The sequence below is a fragment of the Canis lupus genome, chromosome 6, assembly GCF_003254725.2.
Source record: "Canis lupus dingo isolate Sandy chromosome 6, ASM325472v2, whole genome shotgun sequence".
NCBI classification, from domain to species: domain Eukaryota; kingdom Metazoa; phylum Chordata; class Mammalia; order Carnivora; family Canidae; genus Canis; species Canis lupus.
In genome coordinates this window covers 35,725,695-35,739,448 of record NC_064248.1, presented here as the reverse complement: position 1 = coordinate 35,739,448, position 13,754 = coordinate 35,725,695, and the positions used below count along the sequence as shown (strand labels likewise).

The following is a 13,754-nucleotide window of genomic DNA, read 5'->3' as shown; positions in this document are numbered from 1 at the left end:
CCCTGTTTAGACCTCTTTAGAATACACCTTCTCCTACCCACCTCATGGCATCATTGGAAAGTGATATGTGGCTGACAGGAAGCATGGCTACAGGTGCAAGATGCAAAATACTATTTTCCTAGTGTTTTCAGCCCAAATGAAATACCGGCATGGATCCTGTTCGAAAGCTACCAGGTGGTAGCATTTATTTTGGCTGAAACTCTGCGTCGTTGCCAAAATCTGCTCTTCTCTGCATTACTCTTGTGCAGATTTGAGTCTGCCTGCTGTGGAGGAAGCAGATGATTCTGGGCTCAGCCCACGTGGGTGCCATTGAAATGGGAGGTCAGGCTAGCCTCTGCTGCTTCCCGGGTGCTTTATTAGAAAATGATTTTTATTGTGTCCAAATGGAGCCACTCTCTGTGGGACATAGGTATGCGATGCCCAGATGAGAAACTAGATCACACTGACCACCTCTGTTGGGTTTTTTTTTCAACCTATTGTATTCAAGTGTTTTACATTTTCAAAAGAATGAAAAGTTTAAAAAGCCAGGAAGTAGGATAGAGATGGGGTAGCGTATGGGGGTGTCTTTGGCCCCCTTAAAGAATCCCAAATAATATGTCAGCAGAAAGCCCGGTTGTAGAGCCTACAAACTACCATAAAAAGATCAGAGTCAATTAAATCGATGTAACAGGAGGTAGAAGAGATGTGAGGGACTGCATTCTAAATCTTATCTTTTTAGTAAAACACCTTGTTAATGTGTTATAGATTAAATCGCATCCCCTCAAAATTTCTATGTTGAAGTCCTAACTCAGGATGTGACCTTATTTGGAGATAGGGTCTTTATGGAGGTTATCAGGTGAAAAGGAGGTCATTGGGGTGGGCCCTAATCCAATATGATTGGTGTCCTTAGAAGAAGGGAAAATTAGGACAAAGACACATATACTAGGAAGACCATGTGAGGACACAGGAGATGACAGTCATCTATAAGCCAAGGAAAGAGGCGTGGAACAGATTCTCCTTCACAGCCTTTAGAAGGTACCAGCCCTGCTGACAGCGTGATCTTAGACTTCAGGTCTCCAGACTGTGAGACAACACATTTGAGTTGTGTAAGCCGCTCAGTTTGTGGTACTTCATTATGGCAGGCCTAAAAAACTAATGCAGGAGGTAAGCAGCAAGGAGATCTTGGAAGAAAATCCAGGTTGTGAGTTATGTGCAAGTCCTGGATATTTGTTTTCTAACTAAGGCAGATTATGTAGAGTTGATGGAGAAAGAAGCTGACCCATAGGGGAGCTTTACTATGGAGGAACTGTAGGCTCTGGAAATTCGAAGAGTAAGAACAAATGAGGCTTTAGCAAGAATGATATATGTAAGTCACTCTTTTGGTTTCATATAGATTTTTTTAAAGAGGAGCTATAGGTTCACAAAAAATTGAGAGGAAGGTGCAGAGATTTCACACACACCTCCTGTGCCCACATATGCATAGCCTCCCCTACTATCAGTATTTCCCACTGTAGTGGAACATTCATTACAATCAGTGAACCTACACTGATATGTCATAATTTCCCAAAGTCCATACTTTACATTAGAATTCACTCTTGGTGGTGTACATTTTATGGGTTTAGACAAATGTATGATGACATGCAACCATCATTATGGCATCATACAAAGTATTTTTCACTGGCCCCAAAATCCTTTGTGCTCTACCCCTCTATCCCCTACCCCAAACCCCTAACAACCACTGTTCTCTTTACTGTCTCCATGGTTTTTTGCCTTTTCTAGAATGTCATATAGTTGGAACCATACAGAATGTAGCTTTTTCAGACTGGCTTCCTTTTCTTAATTATATACATTTAAGTTTCTTCCATGTCTTTTCATGGGAGGGTAGCTCATTTCTTTTCAGCACTCAATAATACTCTGTGGTCTGGATGTACCACAGTTTATCCATTTACCTACCGAAGGGCATCTTGGTTGCTTCCAAGTTTTGGCAACTATGAATAAAACTTCTACAAACATCCATGTGCAGGTTTTTATGTGGACATAAGTTTTCAGATCTTTTGGATAGATACCAAGGAGCACGATTGTTAGATTGTATGGTGAGAGTATGTTTAGTTTTGTAAAAACCTGCCAAACTGTCTTCCAAATTGGCTGCACCATTTTGCATTCCCTGTGGCGATGAATGAGAGTTCCTCTTGCTCCACATTTAGCATTTGGTCTTGTCAGTGTTCCAGATTTTGGCCATTCTGATAGGTGTGTCATAGAGATATTTTTGGAAACTATTTTCACAGAGGCAGTATCATAAACATACATAATGTCTACACATGCTCCATCAATGTTCAGTAGTGTGCAATAAGTACTATCTCCTCTCTGACTCACTCCATCTCTTTCTAGAGAGAAGTTCCCAGCTTCCCCAACATACCCTAGTTCATGGTAGACATCCACAACTAAGCAAATGACTTAATTACTCATTCACTAATCATCATCCATATTCATTTGTAAGAGTGCCTACTGTGTGTCAAGGGCTTCAGGATACCATTAGAGTTTCCTTTCCTTTATGGCAGAGGATTTAAATTTTATTTTAAAAATAACAACCCCCCCCCCCATTTTACTCTAAACAAATCTCACATTAACTTGGAAATTCTGAAGTGCTTATAAAGTCTTGGTGCATGTGGTTTGATCCCAGAGGGATAGAGTCTACATTCTTAAATCAGCTCAAGGGAACTCATCCTTTTCTGGGGAATGTGTATGCTACAAAGGACATAGCATCCTCCATCCACTAACTTCTCTCACCCCCATAGCTCTTTTCAACAAATCTCCCCTCCCCCAACCTTCTTTTCTCCCAATTCTCCATGCCTAACATTATACCCCTCCCTCCCTTCCTCCCTCCCTCCCTCCCTCCCCACTTCCCTCCTCACCTCCCCACCTCCCTCCCTCCCTCCCTTCCTTCCTTCCTTCCTTCCCTCTTTCTTCCTATTTTTTTTTTAATTTTTTAACTTTAATTTGCCCCCCTTTTTTTTTTTGAGAGAGAGAGAGAGCTTGGATGAGGGGAATGGCAGAGGGAGAGGGAGAATCCTAAGTAGGCTCCTTACTTAGCACAGAGCCTGGCATGGGTCTCAGTTTCAAGACCCTGAGATTATTACCTGGCCAGAATCAAGAATCAGACCAACTAAGCCACCCAGACACCCCTACCCAGGTCTTTCTTGAATGGGAGAAGGCAGATAGAGCTTGGAGCAGTACTGCATGGGAAGGTATGATACAAGCCAGACCAGAATTATTCAGAAGGCAGGGAACCTCATCAATTACAAGCTTAAAAACAAGGTTGCCTTGTTTGGTCAAAGAGGTTCTGAAATCTGGGATCCCTGGGTGGCGCAGTGGTTTAGCGCCTGCCTTTGGCCCAGGGCGCGATCCTGGAGACCCGGGATCGAATCCCACGTCAGGCTCCCGGTGCATGGAGCCTGCTTCTCCCTCTGCCTGTGTCTCTGCCTCTCTCTCTCTCTCTGTGACTATCATAAATAAATAAAAATTAAAAAAAAAAAAAAAAAAAAAAAAAAAGAGGTTCTGAAATCTCAGAACCTCAAGTTCTGGGTCTGCCCAACATGCATTAGACTGTTTATTTTACATTCATCCATCCGTTTGCCACAGGAGCCTGGATGGATTCACTGTAGCCTCGGTACTCTAGAAAATTAAGGGATGAAACCAAAGGTCTGATAGTCTGCATTTGTAGAGCTTGATGAAATAATCGCAGACATGTTATGCTGCCAAATCCAGAAATTTGAGTGTTTTAAAAGCAAGAACAAGAATGTGTCAATGTCCAGATGAAAGGAAAATAATTCCTTATGGTGGAAACACAGGCATCTGTGTGAGAAAGATTAGGGAGTGAGGGTCAGAGAATTTTTCTTCTATTTTGGAGGTGCTATTTCTTGACCTTGAGGTGTCCCTCTTGTCTGGGTTGCTGCTTTTGCCTCCCCAGGATGAGCTCTCCATCACCTGGCCCAGCCTTCAGGGCAAAGAGCTCTTCAAGAGCCCAATGAATCTTAATAAAAAATGGAAATGGCTTTTCCCCTTCATTTTAATTAACATTATGTCTACATTTCTGGGATAATGGATAATTAAGTGAGTTCCCTTGGCATTACAATGTTCTTGGAAATAATTTATGGTTTCGTTTCACTATGTGAAGGCTGTTTGGGTTGGTTCTGAAGTTCCATCATAAATATTTCTGAGGAGTATTTGCACGTCAGTGATTTGTATTCACACGGCTGTGATACTGCATTCTGGGGAAGTGTCTTATGTAATATTTTCTTAAAGGGAGTGCTTCCATTCTTTGCTTGCTTTCCAGGCACAGAGTCATTTTCAGAATGTTGTATTCAGGCCTTAGATAGCCTCTCAGTGGACCTTCTCAAATTGGTCTGGGCTTAAGAACAATAAAGGTTGATATTTATTAAATGCTCACTAATATGTACCAGGGACTATGCTAAAACATTTTGCATGTATAGTCTATATTTGGTAGTCATAATAAGCCAATGGATTAAGTGCTATTATTGTTAGCCCCAGTTTACCCCAGCTAGAGAGTGGCAGGGCTGGAATTTGAAACTAGGCAGTCTGCTTACATCACCCATGGTGCCCAGTGAACTCCTTATGACACCCTTATGGAACTATTTGTAGATAGAGATGTGTCAACCTTCTGCTTTCAGAGAAGCATCCTCCAGGAGACCTCTTGTGGTGATGGAAATGTTCTATATTAGAACTGTCCAATATAGTGGATGCTAGCTATGGATGGCTATTGAGCCCATGAAGTATCTGTGACTATGGAACTGAATAATTGAATAACCTTAACTTCAAATAGCTCCATGTGGTTGTTGGCTGCAGTATTGGGACAGCACAGCTCTAGAGCAAATTGTCTGCTCTGGGCAATAATATTCTGACCACCACTTTTGCTGCTATAACAAATTACTCAAACTGCCTGGTTGAAAAAAACCACAAATGTATGACTTCACAGTTCTGAAGTCAGAAGTCCTAAATGAAGGCTGTGTTCCTTCTGGAGCCTCTAGTGGAGAATGTGTTTCCTTGCCTTTTCTAGTTTCTAGAGCCCACTTGCATTTGTTGGCTGGTGGTCTCTTCTTCTATCTTCAAGTTAAACAGCAGAGCAACTTCAACTCTCTCTGATTCTGACTTTTTGCCTTCTTCTTATTAGGACCCTTTTAATTATATTGGCATACCTGGATAATCCACGATAATCTCTCCTCAAGATCCTTAAGATTCTTGACCTTGAGGTGCCCCTCTTGTCTAGGTTGCTGCTTTTTCTCCCCAGGCTGAGGGGAAGTCTCTGCAAAGTCCCCTTATTATATAAGGTGACATACTGAAAGGGAATAAAGGCGAAAGGAGAAAAAATGAGTTGGAAATATCAGAAAGGGAGACAGAACATGAGAGACTTCTAACTCTGGGAAACGAACTAGGGGTGGTAGAAAGGGATGTAGGCGGGGTTTGGGGTGATTGGGTGACGGGCACTGAGGGGGGCACTTGATGGGATGAGCACCGGGTGTTATTCTATATGTTGGCAAATTGAACACCAATAAAAAATTTATAAAAAAAAAAATAAGGTGACATATTCACAGGTTCTGAGGATCGGGACCAGGACAGCTTTATGGGGGAGCCATAAATTAGCTCCCAAATATCCTTGTGGGGTTATCATTTGGAGGGTAAGGGCACAGGCGCTCTGAAGTTGCAGGGACCTGGGTGCAAATCCCCACTTTGTCACTTACTCCCTTTGTAACTTGGCTTTGAGCAGGGTGCTTAAGCTTTCTGAGTCTCAGTGAACTTATCTTTCAAAGGAGAATAATACTAACACCAAGCTGGTAGAGTCATAAAAATTAAGTGAGATGATGATTAGCACAGAGGGGGAAACCTAATAAGTGCTCACAATGGTTTGATGCTACTTCTTTTACTTAGTTTTTGTCACTATTTGGTGCAATGGTATACTCTTACTTCCTACTTTGCTCCTTTAAATAATATCCCTGGGGTCAAAGAAATACAGAGATGATGAGAATCATGATCATAAGTAGTAATCTCTTTCATTCAAATTGCTTTTTAAAAGCCTCCCTTTTATTTCACTTAATCTTTATAGCCGCCATTTGAAGTAAAAGTGGTAGCATTCTCACTTTGCAGAGAAAACAAAGGCTTATAATTATAGAGTTCCTGGACAGCAGAGCTAGGACCCAGATGCTTACCTACTGGTCCCAAGACTGATGCTCATTCCACCTTTTCATACCTACTTCTCTCCTGTGTTGAAACAAAGAAGGAGGAAGGTGTGCGTGTTTACATGTCGGGTGGAAGGATAAATCAAGAAAGGTGGGGAGGAATGGCAATAATATTTTGGCTCTGTGTTGCTGGTCCAGAGCCATTCATGTATGGTAAGACCTGAAATTTTATGCACCTTTTTTTGACATCTTTGAGCCTCATAGGGCCTAAAGATCTAACTGTGAGTTCCCCTGCTCTTACCAGATATACCCCACCTTCCCCCCACTTCTCCCCCAGAAGGAAAGGCTTTCCACCTGCTTAGTTCCCTTATCACCTAGACTAGCCGCATTCCAACTGGTCCTCTACCTGATGGGTCCTACCTTCCTACCAGCCTGCAGAATTATTCTGACGAACCAGACACACCCTCCTGTGGGAACAAGGGCCATCTCACACTCTTGTCACTATATAAGGCCTGCCTCCTGTAGCCCCTGCTGGTTACTTCTGCTCTAAGTACAACCTTCACTTGGCCCTGGGTGTTGTACACTGTCATAGCTTTCCTGGGCTGTGAGTATATGTGACCATTAAACAGTGTTGGTCTCATCTGTCCACTGTGGGGTGCCATGTATTAGGCCATCTCATCCTCCCTAGGACAGAGGAGCCCACCTTCACCAGTGGGATGAATAGGAGGTAATCAGAACAATCCTCCCAAATGTGAATTCTAACTGCCCACTCAGTCACTTGAAACTCAAGTCCTCCCAGTGCCTCAGTTTTTCCATCTCAGAAATGGAGCCATTATTCGTATAATAGGATTAATAGGATTCATATGAAAGTTGAACAAAATACATGTTTATGTATCTGGCATATAAAACACTGAACAGCTTTATTCATTCGTTCATTCATTCATTCATTCCCCTATTGAACATATATATATTAAATACTCATTGGTTTTTGGGGAAGAAAAACTCTTATTAGGAAAACCCAGACTCAGTTATGAGTTTAGCTGACCATGCTATCAGTGACTACCTGGACATGAACTCGAGATATTTTGCTAAGTCCAGGGTGAATTTGAAAATAAATTGCATACCTACTTTTCAAGAAATGACAATACTTCGACTTCCTCTTCTCCCCCTTGCCCCTTGTATGAACTCATCTGGGCCTAGTCCCTCTGATGGTATCTCTCTCTCTCTCTAAACTGCTCAATTTATCTTGAATTTAAATTGCAAAAAGTTAGGATGTGCATAGTTGTTAAACTTTCAAACTTGAGCTTTCCTCACCCCTGCATTTCCAACTCAGCACAAAGGCATTTTCATTAGATGATCACCCAAGCTGTAGCTGGTGTTATACAATTCCATTTGGCACATAAAAATGTATTTCTTTCTGACTGCATTATATTACCCTACTTATTGAACCGTTTATCACATAGTGTGGGGCCCAAGCTCTGTTTTATTGAAACTACAGAATCAAATATCCATGTATCCACATATCTCTATGTCTCTACAGGTACTTTTCTGGAGAGAGTTGCTGCTTAGGAATGCTGACAAGCTAAGCAGTCTTCCTTCTCTGTTCCCCTGGGTTTAGTGGATTCCATTAGAAATACTTCCATCCTATAAAAGGGATGCCTGCCCGACCCCCGCCCCCAACCCCACCCTGCAATGGGATGATGGGATTGCACTGCCCCAGCATTTAGCATCAAATGCGAAATAGTAGGGTCATTATGAATCCCAAGACGAAAGGCTTCCAGGCCTGAGTTCATATGCCAGCTCTTCTTCTTCCCCTACCCTGTGACCTTGGGTCATGTTAAGAATCAGAATAAGCACTGGCTGAGTTTGCTAACTTGCATGATCTTTAGTCTTCTCATTTGTAAAGTAAATGGAGATGAGAGTAGCACCAAATTCAGATGCTGTTGAAGTGAATACATGAGCTAAAATGTATGTATGTTTGGAAGAGGGTTAGGTATCTTATGCGAGCTATCATTTTAATTTTCTTTCATACTTTGCTATCTTCTGATTCCTTCTTGGTAAAGGGAAGGTTAGAGGGGATATGATGAATTCTATTCATTCATTTATTCATTCATGTATTTGTTCATTCATCCAACATTTATTATGTGCGTATTATGTATCAGGTGTGATACTAGGCTGTGGGATGCCAAGAGATTAAAATGAATAATACATAGCCTTAGCCCTCAAAAATGCTGAGTTTATTGCAAAGATAGACATGTGAGTGTTCACAAGCAAAATAGCCTGAATCCTGCCCTACTTCCCATCCCTTGCCCTCTAGCCTTGCTCTTGAAAGGATGCAAGGTTTCTGGAATTCCACTGTTAAAGTGCTTGAGTACAAATATTAACAGGCAGCTCCTGAGAAAGGCCTCCCAACTTGAAGTCAGCAGACCCCGTTTAAGTCAAATTTACCCACTTAACCTTGAGCAAATCATTCCTTTGCTTTCTCTGTAAAACCGGGAGTGACACTATCCACGCAGTCTACCACACAGAGCAGCATCTACTGCATCCAGAAAGTACTTTGTAAACTCTGAAGTGACGATTCTGATATGAGAAACAGAACACCCTGTCTCAGTCCCACATGGGAGAGGTGGGGAATGTGTGATAAAACAAGTTAGAACCCTGGCGGGTATTTCTGTCTCCTTCTGTTAAACTTGGGTTTGGCAACTTTTAAAACCCTTCTTCTTGATTCTAAAACTAGGTCCTAAGGGAACCTGTGAGACAAGCTGTCAAACAGTAACTGAAAAGTTAGATAAAGTTAGGGAAGCTAAGAGGTGGGTGCTTCTCTGATGCTTCTTGCCTAAAGATAGAACAAAGGAGGAACAATGCATCTCTCCAAGTGGGGAAAATGAAATCGTGGAGAGCTTTAATTTGTGGAACCCTGACTCTTGACTCTAGCTGCCTCCTCTAGGTTCTGAACCTGCTTGGAAAGTGAGTTTCTCAGTGTGGTCACTATTTCTAGAACTGGACAGGGCAGTTCTTCACTAGACTGTGCAGTAGGTAACTGTGCCAAGTAAACACCAATCGTGGCCCCCAGGTCAGTCCCTGTAACAACCTCCAGCACCCATACATACTTTCAAGTATTCTCTAGAGAGGAAACTAGCAAGATTTTTCTGTAAAGATCCACATAGCAAATATTTTGGGCTTTGTCTGCCATACGGTCTCTGTTGAAACAGCTCAACTCTGCATTGTACTGGAAAGCGACCATAGACATATTAGCAAATGGATATGCTATGTTCTAATAAATTTTATTTCTAGTAGCAGGCTGGAATTGGTCTGGTGGAGGACTCTGTTTTAGGGAATTATACCACCCCATTGAAATTAACTTTTCTATAAGGAGAAAATTGGGCAGAGAAATGGGCTGGTTGTCCTGGATGGTATTGATAGTCAGAAAATGATGACTTCTTCATAGAAGAAGGAAATGCAAAATGGAAGACTTTGTTTTGACTGTCCCCCTGAATTATGATTCTCCAGAGAAACAAGACCAATAGATAGGCAGGCCAACAAACAGATAGGTAATGGTTATGAAGGCTGCGAAGTCTCACAATGTGACAAGCTGGAGTTCCAGGAAAGCTAGTTGTAAATTCAGTCTGAGTCTGAAGGCCTGAGAACCAAGGGAGACAATGGTGTAAATCTCAGTCCCAGGGTAGAAGATGAGATGAGATGTCACACCTCAACCAGGCCGAAGAGATGGGGTGAATTCTTCCTTTCTCTGACTTTTTTTCTATTCAGGCCCCAAAAGATAGGATGGTGCCCATCACCCTGGGGGAGGGCCATATTCTGGATCTGTTAGTTCAAATGCTAATCTAATCTGCAACTCCCTTATTGACCACCTAGAAATAATATTTAACCAAATATCTGGGCATCTCCTGATTGAGTCAAGTTGATACATAAAATTAACTATCATACATCCTGTACTATTTTAAAAATTGAGGCATTGGCCTGGCCCAAGCCTGAGTCCTGGCCTCCTAAGTCAGCCACTTACTCTCCGAACAGCATGAGCTTCACCACCCATTCCACCTTCTCTTCCAACTACCGGTCCCTGGGCTCCGTGCAGTTGTCCAGCCACCAGGTCTGGCCAATCAGCAGTGGTGCGGCCAACATCTATGCAGGTGTGGGGGGCTCAGGCTCCCAGACCTCCGCATCCTGCTCCACCAGCTTCCGGGGTGACTGAGGGTCCGAGGGCCTGGCCACGGGTATGGCTGGGGGTCTGGCGGGCATAGGGGGCATCCAGGGCAAGAAGGAGACCATGCAAGACCTGAATGACCAGGACCTCCTACCTGGAGAGGGTGAGGAGCCTGGAAGCTGATAATCAGAGACTGGAGATGAAAATTTGGGAACACCTGGAGAAAAAGGGACCCCAGGTCAGAGAGACTGGGGGCATTACTTCAAGACCATTGAGGGCCTGAGGGCTCAGATCTTTGCAAGTGCTGTGGACAATGCCCTCATCGTTCTACAGGTTGACAATGCCTGGCTTGCTGCTGACGACTTCCGAGTCAAGTATGAGATGGAGCTGGCCATGCACCAGTCTGTGGAGAGTGACATCCATGGACTCCACAAGGTCATTGATGACACCAATGTCACTCGGCTGCAGCTAGAGACAGAGATCGAGGCTTTCAAGGAGGAGCTGCTCTTCATGAAGAACCACGAGGAGGAAGTAAAGGGTCTACAAAACCAATTGCCAACTCTGGGTTGACGGTGGAGTTGGATGTCCCCAAATATCAGGACCTCAGCAAGAGCATGGCAGATATCTGGGCCCAGTATGATGAGCTGGCTCAGAAGAACCAGGAGGAGCTGGACAAGTACTGGTCCCAGCAGATCGAGGAGAGCACCACAGTAGTCACTACACAGACCCCTGAGATAGGAGAAGCTGAGATGACCCTCACAGAGCTGAGACGTACCGCCCAGTCTTTGGAAATCAACCTGGACTCAATGAGAAACCTGAAGGCCAGCTTGGAGAACAGCCTGAGGGAGGGGTCGAGACCCGCTATGTGATGCAGATGGAGCAACTCAATGGGGTCCTGCTGCACCTGGAATCAGAGCTGTCCCAAACCCAGGCAGGGGGGCAGCGCCAGGCCCAGGAGTATGAGGCCCTGATGAATGTCAAGGTCAAGCTGGAGGCTGGGATTGCCACCTACCGTCACCTGTTGGAAGATGGGGAGGACTTCAATCTTACTGACATCCTGGTCAACAACTCCTTGCAGACCATCCAGAAGACCATCACCCGCAAGATCATGGACAGTAAGGTGGGATCTGAGACCAATGACACCAAAATTCTGAGGTGTTGAGGCAGCAAAACAGGGTACCCTTTGAGGAGCAGGAGGCCAATAAAAAGATTCAGAGGTCAAAAAAAATTAAGGCATTGTTTATATACAAGAAACATAATTTACATACAATGAAATCTCAAAAGTACAGTTCAGTGAGTTTTGACAAAAATACACTTGTGTGAGAATCATCTCTAAGATGTTTCCCTCCCCTAAGAATGTGTCATGCTGAGATGCCTGGGTGGCTCAGCAGTTCAGCGTCTGCCTTTGGCTCAGGGCGTGATCCTGGAGTCCTGGGATCATGTCCCACATCAGGCTTCCTGCAGGGAGCCTGCTTCTCCCTCTGCCTATGTCTCTGCCTCTCTCTTGGTGTCTCTCATGAATAAATAAAATCTTTTTTTTTAATAAAATCTTAAAAAAAAAAAAAGGATGTATCTTATGCCCCTGGACAATCTAGGGTCCCCCAACCTGAAGCAACCACTGTTCTGATTTCTATCCCTATAGATTATCCATTTCTGTTTTTCTATTTCATATATTGGAATTTTGTAGCTCATACATTTTTTGTGTCTAGTTTTGACTTTTTCATTAAATAAAATAGGGGTATAAACAATAATATAAGACAAACTGATTATAAAGATCACCCTAATCCCATCACCTGAAAAACACATCTGTTTTCATCATGGTAAATTCTTCTCCAAATCTGACCCATGTGTGCACATCTTTTAATATAATTATTTTCAGACTTTACACACCATTTCCCCTGATTTTTTATTTAATGATACACCAGACACATTTTCCTTGTTTCCATGGAATTACCTTAATGATTGTTTAGTAGTTGTCTAAGATTCCAGCCTACTGATGCGTTCAACCTTTCTGAAACCTTCCCATTATAGAGAGAGGTAGTATATCTAGGTATATTCTGAGGAGGCTGATTTCCTGGTCCAAATACTGACTCTGTGCCTCAGTTGCTCATCTATGAGGTAGGAAGTACACGAGGACCTACTTCATAGGGTTGTTGTTAGGATTAAATGAATTTCTCCATGTCAGATACTCAGAACAATGCTTAATACATAATAAGCACTATCATCATTAGGTATCTAGGTTGTCCAGTTTTTTTATAGGTGATGTCATCACAGATACTTTAGGTCCTACAGCTATTACCTTTTCCTGAATTATTCCTAAGATAAATTCCCAGGAGGAGAGTTAAAGAGATGGGCTATCTGATGGCCCTTACTATGTGCTGTCCACCCTCCTGTGTTCTCTTCTCAATTCATGCATCCTCTGCACTGGCTCCTCATCTGTGATGATCCTTCTGTACTTCTCACATCCTGTAAATTTCCAGTTTTTCTCAGTAATGTCTCCAATTTTTTTAATTAATCTACCTCTTTTCATTCCTACTTGCCATTACCTTGGCCCATGCTAACATCATCTCACTTCTGGATTGCTGAAACCACCTCCTACTTCCATTCTCCCATTTAGGCCCACCCCATCCCACCAGTTTTCTATTGACTGATAGAGCTGTCCTCTCAATAGGCTCATCTGATCATATCACCTACCTGTAAAGGTCCTATCACCCTTAGAATAATCCAAACCTCTTGATACGCTTTCCAGGGCCCTTGTTGATTTAGACCCACTTCTATTATTCAGTCTTCCCACCACACATGACTCCCCCGCCCCGCCATTCTTCTGTCTCTCACATGAAGCATGTCTTTCTCATCTTCATCTCATCTCATCTCTCTTTTCCTCTCCCTCCTAGATATACTGTTGCTCAGCCTTGAAATCTTTTTCTTTACATTTGTTTTTATTTAAGTTTGATTTTCCAGCATATAGTATAACACCCAGTTATACTTGCCCGTCACCCAGTTACCCCATCCCCCTACCCACCTCCCCTTCTGTAACCTTTTGCTTACCAGAGTTAGGAGTCTCTTATGGTTTGTTTCTCTAATTTTTCCCACTCATTTCCTCTCCTTTCCCTGATAAATCCCTTTCACTATTTCTTATATTCCCCCATATGAATGAAACCATATGATTGTCCTTCTCTGACTGACTTATTTCACTCAGCATAATACTGTCCAGTTCCATCCACATCAAAGCAAATGGTGGATATTTGTCCTCTCTGATGTCAGCCTTGAAATCTCATTTTGGCTCTTAGATCAGAGGAAAACCCATCCCTAACCTCCCAAGTTATCTTTGATATCTTCTCTTTTTTGTTATTCATGAGACTTTTGTGACTACTTGTTTATTGTGTTTCTACCTCTAGGAGAGGTTCTGTATTTTTACCCTC

At 42.9% G+C, this 13,754-nt stretch overlaps 1 protein-coding gene and 1 pseudogene across 13 annotated transcripts in view; both read left to right on the top strand.

Moving 5' to 3' along the window:
- RBFOX1 (RNA binding fox-1 homolog 1) overlaps positions 1-13,754 on the top strand; it is a 2,033,116-nt gene that overhangs the window by 420,090 nt on the left and 1,599,272 nt on the right. The gene's annotated exons all lie outside the window — the stretch shown is intronic.
- LOC112679027 (keratin, type I cytoskeletal 18-like) lies at positions 10,204-11,494 on the top strand (annotated as a pseudogene).